The sequence below is a fragment of the Capricornis sumatraensis genome, chromosome 2 (genome assembly GCF_032405125.1).
Source record: "Capricornis sumatraensis isolate serow.1 chromosome 2, serow.2, whole genome shotgun sequence".
Taxonomy (NCBI): domain Eukaryota; kingdom Metazoa; phylum Chordata; class Mammalia; order Artiodactyla; family Bovidae; genus Capricornis; species Capricornis sumatraensis.
The window spans coordinates 81,417,528-81,424,764 of NC_091070.1; the positions used below are offsets into that span (position 1 = coordinate 81,417,528).

Consider the following 7,237-nt stretch of genomic DNA (forward strand, 5'->3'; position numbering starts at 1 on the left):
TATCAAAACTGGTGAATTTTTCTGTAGCCACTTGAATACTAAAGATGGAAGAAGAAAGGCAACATTTTTGGCATATTATGCTTTATTATTTCAAGAAAGGTAAAAACACAACTAAAACGCAAAAAAAAAAAAGGTTTGTGCAGCGTATGTAGAAGATGCTATGACTAAATCAAACGTGTCAAAATGGTTCACAAAGTTTCATGCTGTAGATTTCTCGATAGATGATGCTCAGTTGGATATACCAATTGAAGTTGACAGTGATCAAATCAAGACACTGAGAACAATCATATTTTTACCATGTAGGAGATAGCTGACACACTCAAAATATCCAAGTCAAGCAATGAAAATCATTTGCAGCAACTTGGTTATGTTAATCACTTTGATGCTTGGGTTCCCCATAAGTTAAGTGAAAAAAACCTTGACTATATTTCCATTTGTGATTCTCTACTTAAATATAATAGAAACTTTACATTTTTAAAATGAATACTGGAGTGGGTTGCCATTTCCTTCTCCAGGGGAATCTTCCCGACCCAGGGATTGAACCCAGGTCTCCCACATTGCAGGCAGACGCTTTAACTTCTGAGCCACCAGGGAATTCCCAAAACGAATATGACAAGCAACAAAAAGTGGATACTGTACAATAACGTGGAACGGAAGAGATTGTGGGGCAAGCGCAATCAACCACCAACAACCAGACCAAAGGCTAGTCTTCATCCAAAGAAGGTGATATGTTGTATGGTGGAACTGGAAGCGAGTCCTTTATTTATAAGCTCTTTCTGGAAAACCAAACGATGAATTCCAACAAGTACTGCTCCCAGTTAGACCAAATGAAGGCAGCACTTGATGAAAAGTCTCCAGAATTAATTACTAGAAAATGCATAATCTTCCATCAGGATAAAGCAAGACTGTAAGTTTCTTTGATGACCAGGCAAAAACTGTCATGTCTTGGCTGAGAAGCTCTGAATCATCCACCATATTCACCAGGCATTGCACCTCTGGATTTCCATTTATTTTGGTCTTTACAGAAGTTTCTCAATGGAAAAAATTTCAATTCCCTGGAAGACCGTAAAAGGTACCTGGAACAGTTCTTTGCTCAAAAAGATAAAGTTTTGGGAAGATGAAATTATGAAGTTGCCTGAAAAATGGCAGAAGATAATGGAACAAAACAGTGAATATGCTGTCTAATAAAGTTCTCGGAGAAAATGAAAAATGTAAAAACCAGAGGAACTTTTTGGCCAAACCAATAGAATAGAGGATACCAGGGGCTAGAGGTGAGGGGAAATGGAGAGTTTATATTTAATGGTTAAGATAATTTGTTTGGGATGCTAAAAAAGTTTTGAAAAATAGATGATGGTGATGGTTGCACAACATGGTGAATGCCACTGATGCCACTGCACTGTACTTTTAAATGATTAAAGAAGCAAATTTTACGTGTGTTTTGCCACAATTTCTTAAAACTTCATTTATTAAAAAATACTTTAAAAGCAAACCACAAGCTGAGACCAAGTTTCTCACATAGTAAATAGATTGTCTCAGATTGTCTCATCCTAGCCTATGCAGCCACTCCAAAATGGGTAAGGTCTTCAATGAAGACTCCTTTAAGGAAGGAAATAAGCCCATGAAGTAAATCAATTAACTTACCTCAACTGAAAGCCAGAAAAAAGTTTTCTTAGTTGTCTGAGGTCATATCATGGGAGGAAAACAAAGAGGATATAAGTAGCCCCATGTAGGATATTTTTTCTCAGAACCATCAAGTAGTTCTATAAACAATTCCAAATAAGTTGCTTGTTCTTGAAAAAGTCCTAATATATTTAGACAAGAATCCCAAATAAAAAGTTGTTTATCCCTTCCAGTGAGCTGGCGCTCACTACCCTTAAGACTGGAGTCAAGCTAGGATATTGGGCTCTCAAGCTGAGGAGGGGAGGGTGTGGGAGACAACATCCAAACTCAGACTCAGAACTTCTAAATTAAAATGCCACGGCTGCTGCTTGTTCAAATAAAGTCTCTCTGCCTGTTAATTCAACTTATGTGTGAAGTCCCCATGTTAAACTTACCAACTTCCTACAGTCTACCTTCTACTGAAGTATCATACTCTAACTACAGCAGTGGTTCTCAATCAGGAACAATTTTGCACCCTAGGGAACATCTGGCAATATCTGGAGACATTGCTGGTTGTCACAACTGGGTGCTACTGACATCTACTAAGTAGAGATGAAGAATACAATTACCATCTTGCAATATACAGGACAGCTCCCCCAACAAACAATTATCTTGACCAAAAAGTCAATAGTACCAAGATTGAGAAAATCTAAACTAGGGATTAAAAAGATATTTAGGATTTTTTTAATTTTATTGAAGTATGTGTGTGTGCTCAGTCATGTCTGACTCTTTGCAACCCCATGGACTGTAGCCTGCCAGGCTCCTCTGTCCATGGAATTTTCCAGGCAAGAATACTGGAGTGGGTGCCAGTTCCTACTCCAAGGGATCTTCCTGACCTGGGGATCAAATACATTTATCTTGCATCTCCTGCACTGGCAGGCAGATTCTTTACCACTGTGCCATCTGGAAAACCTCTTATTGAAGTATAGTTGATTTCCAATGTTAATTTCTGCTATACAGCAAAGTGACTCATCTATATCTATCTATTCTTTTTCATATTCTTTTCCATAATGGTTTATCATGTGAAACCTTAGCGAAAGTCGCTCAGTTATGTCCAACTCTTTGCAACCCCAGAGACTACACAGTCCATGGTATTATCCAGGCCAGAATACTGCAGCACATAGCCATTCCCTTCTCCAGGGAATCTTTCCAACCCGGGGATTGAACCCAGGTCTCCCACAATGCAGGCGGATTCTTTACCAGCTGAGCCACCAAGGAAGCATGCTCACAGACACAGAGAACAGACTTGTGGTTGCCAAGGGGCAGAGAAATGAGGGAGGGAAGTATTGGGAATCTGGAACTAGCAGATGCAAACTACTATTCTCAGGATGGACAGACAAGGTTCTACTGTATAGCACAGGGAACTAAATCAATATACTATGATAAACCTTTATCACGATTCTGAACACAGTACTATGATTTTGTTCATACTAGATTTTCAATATACTATAATATATACTGCTTCATATACTAAATACATACTATTTCATATACTCTGTTACATACTATTTCAACAAAATACTAGATTTTCAATATACTATGGTAAACCTTTATCATAGTATACTGAATCTAGTTCCCTGTGCTATACAGTAGAGCCTCGGTGTCTATCCATCCTATATATCGTAGTTTGAAGTGAAGTCGCTCAGTCGTAGCTGACTCTTTGCAACCCCATGGACTGTAGCCCACCAGGCTCCTCCATCCATGGAATTTTCCAGGCAAGAGTACTGGAGTGGGTTGCCATTTCCTTCTTCAGGGGATGTTCCTGACCCAGGGATCAAACCCAGGTCTCCTGCATTGCAGGCAGACGCTCTACCGTCTGAGCCACCAGGGAAGCTCATGTCGTAGTTTGCATCTGCTTATTCCTACTCCCAATACTTCCCTCCCTCACTTCCCTGCCCCTTGGCAACCCCAAGTCTGTTCTCTGTGTCTGTGAGTGTGCTTCTGTTTCACAGATACATCAATTTGTGCCATATTTTAGATTTCGCATGTATGATATCATATGGTGTTAGTCTTTCTCTTCCTGACTTTGTTTAGTATGACAATCTCTAGGTCCACCCATGTTGCTGCATTATCTCATTCTTTTTAATGGTTGGTAATTTTCTGTGTGTACACACACACATATATATGTATACACACACACACACAACATCTTTATTCAGTCATCTGTCAATAACATTTAGGTTCATTACATATCTTCGCTTGGTAAATAGTGCTGCTATGAACACAGGGAAGCATGTATCTTTTTGAATTAAGAGTTTTGTCTATGTATATGCCCAGGAATAGAACTGCTTGATTATATGGTAACTCCAATTTTAGTTGAGGAACCTCCATACTGTTTTCCATAGTGGCTGCACCAATTTACATTCCCACCAACAATGTAAGAGGGCTCCCTTTCCTCCACACTCTCTCCAGGATTTACTATTTGTAGGCTTTTTAATGATGAAGACTCTGATCAATGTGAGGCAGTACCTCATAGCTTTGATTTGCATTTCTCTAATAATTAGTAATTAGGAGCATCTTTACATGTGCCTGCTGGCCATCTGTGAGACATCTAAAGATTGCACAGTGAAATATGGAAGCTTTCTGTTCAAACTACTACCCTGATTTTTAATCTGTCAAAGTTCACTAATCCTTAGGGCTGATTTTTTCCTGTTTTCTTTATACTTCCCTCTGTTTTTCAAATTTCTATAAGCTTATACTGATTTTCTCATTAGAAATTAAAAGACACTTACTCCTTGGAAGCAAAGTTATGATCAACCTAGACAGCAATATTAAAAAGCAGAGATATCACTTTGCCAACAAAGGTCATCTAGACAAGGCTATGGTTTTTCCAGTAGTCATGTATGGATGTGAGAGTTGGACTATAAAGAAAGCTGAGAGGCGAAGAATTGATGCTTTTGTACTGTGGTGTTGGAGAAGACTCTCGAGTCCCTTGGGCTGCAAGGAATTCCAACCAGTCCACCCTAAAGGGGATCAGTCCTGGGAGTTCATTGGAAGGACTAATGTTGAAGCTGAACGCCAATACTTTGGCCACCTGATGTGAAGAGCTGACTCACTGGAAAAGACCCTGATGCTGGGAAAGATTGAGGGCAGGAGGAGAAGGGGACGACAGAGGATGAGATGGTTGGGCGGCATCATCGACTCAATGGACATGGGTTTGGGTGGATTCCGCGAGTTGGTGATGGACAGGGAGGCCTGGCGTGCTGCAGTTCACGGGGTTAGAAAGAGTAGGACACGACTGAGCAACTGAACTAAACTGAACTATATTTATATATGAATCGCACCCCTGACACTGTGCAATACAATGGTATTGCAAATGTGTAAAATGGTTGCCCAAATGCAAAGCAACCTTAGCTGATTAACAGAAAGATCCAAATCAACAGATTTTATCTTCCAGACATTTCACTTGGCCCTGTTCACATACCTGGAATATTCTATTTAGTCCTAAATGCTCTACTTCCAAGATGGCCAACAAATTTCACTATAGAGCCAAAGCAATAATGGCAAAAGAGTTCTAAACTCTCACATGCAAAGAGTTGAAACTGGAAATGTTTAACCTTCAGAAGGATGGACCTAGGGAATACACACTGCACTTTAATTATTTGCTTATATTCCCTATGCCCTGAAGACTGTCAATTCCCTGAGGGCAGAATCCATGCCCTATTTATCTGTGCATTCCAAATACTTGGACCCTGCTAAGTACTCACATGTATGAGGGGTTCAGGAACAGGAAAAACTAAACTTTAATACCAGAAACCAGAAAGTGGTTGCTCTGCAGTGGGGAAGGGAGGAAGAACTGACTGGAAAGGGCACTATGGCACTGCTTAATTTTATAGCATACTTGTCAGATATGTCCCTTTTCCAATAGCTATAAACTTTTCATCTCATTAGCCTGAATTGGGCATGGGCCAATTCTTGATTGGTGTATATTAATTACAATTTTCCTGGACTGGAAGTCAACTGAATCACACGGCATGACCCTGGAGGAAGTATGAAAAGAATAATGGAGGGATGATTACAATATCCACAAGTCCCAAATCACCCTACTGATTAAATGAACAGATATCACAGCAAGAAGATTCTCATGTCCAGAAATGGTGTTTAAATTATTAGCAATGGGGACTTCCCTGGTGGTCCAGTGGCTAAGATTCCTTGCTCCCAAATGCAGGGGCCCTTTGATCCCTGGTCAGGGAACTGGATCCCACATGCCAGATCCTGCATGCCACAACTAAGACCCAGTGCAGCCAAATAAATACATACAAATATTAAAAAAAAAAAAAAAGAGCAATGATGTTAGACATTGGCAGAATTCATCTAAATTTCACAAATAATCTACATCGTAGATGTACTGTTCTTTCAGTGAAAGCTGTTCCCCCACCCCCCAAAAAAAGATAAAACCCTTTGAAAATGGATTCCTTAAAGTTAATTTTTCCAACAACTTGTTCAAAGAATAACAGAAATGCCCCCAAGTAAACACTTTATTAACAAAATCAAAACTCTTAGCAAACAACAGGAGAACGCATGCTGCAAAACGGCACATAGCCTAGTGACTATAACTTGGGCATGCAAACAAGAGCAACACACAAGGCCCTGGGCAACTCACACCCCTTCCATGTTTCCTAGCAGATAATAAATAAATGAACAAACAATAAAACAGATGGTCTCTCCTGCTAAACAAAAAGTTCAGGTATTTTCTAAGGCCTTGGAAGTAGATAAGACACCCAGTCCTTTAGAACTGGGTGCACATGGAAGAACATCCAGTATAGTCACTGACAAACTTGATGCAAACCCTCCTAAGACTTCCTAGGTTAACAAATGAAGAACTCTTATTCCTCTGTATAATACGTACCTCTATTGAATTTTATTTTTTTAATTAATTAATTTTTTGCTGTACCTCACAGCACCTTACTTCCCTGATCAGGGATCTAACCTGGGCCCCCGACAGTGAAAGCGCTGAGTCCTCACCAAGTTAGGCTTCCCAGACTTTTTATAAAACCTCACACTTATTCAACACACATATACATGAGATTATCTGAGGCCTGATCTGTACTATAGGAACTTTAAAGTGGTTTTTCCACAAGCAGAAAGTTAGTACACATTTATATATTAAAATAGAACCCCATTCAACATACTTTTAGGTAAAATCAATCCCCTAATATCTAACAACTTCACAAAATGAAAGCTAGATATGGCAGAATAGAAAAATCAATAAGACAGAGAAATCTGTGCAAATATACAGACACAATGAAATTATATACAGACCTTTTTTCAGCACGGGTTTTTGAGATTCAGCAGACACAGGAAGCTGAGTTCTCTGAAATGAAGAAGCCTATGTTAAAGTATCACCATAAATCTTGCTAGCTTAAAGAAGCATTCAAATAAAAATCATCAGCTCTCCAATCATGCAAGTAATCTATTAACTGCATAAAAGTACAAAGAATTATTTTGAATATGGTTTGAAAACCAAATGTCAAGTTGTACTTTCGCTGTCCCAACTATTAATAATGCATATTTATTATATATACTTACAATGTGCATTTACTATATAGAACTGTAATGCATGATATAAAGTATACAA

General features: G+C 39.1%; 1 protein-coding gene across 1 annotated transcript in view; it reads right to left on the bottom strand.

Annotated features, from left to right (window-relative positions):
* BBS4 (Bardet-Biedl syndrome 4) overlaps positions 1 to 6,973 on the bottom strand; it is a 36,878-nt gene extending 29,905 nt beyond the window's left edge. Inside the window, exon 1 of the mRNA XM_068964763.1 lies at positions 6,922 to 6,973. The gene's annotated coding sequence lies outside the window, so the exon portion shown is untranslated. The remainder of the gene's footprint in view (positions 1 to 6,921) is intronic.
* Positions 6,974 to 7,237: the final 264 nt, after the last annotated feature.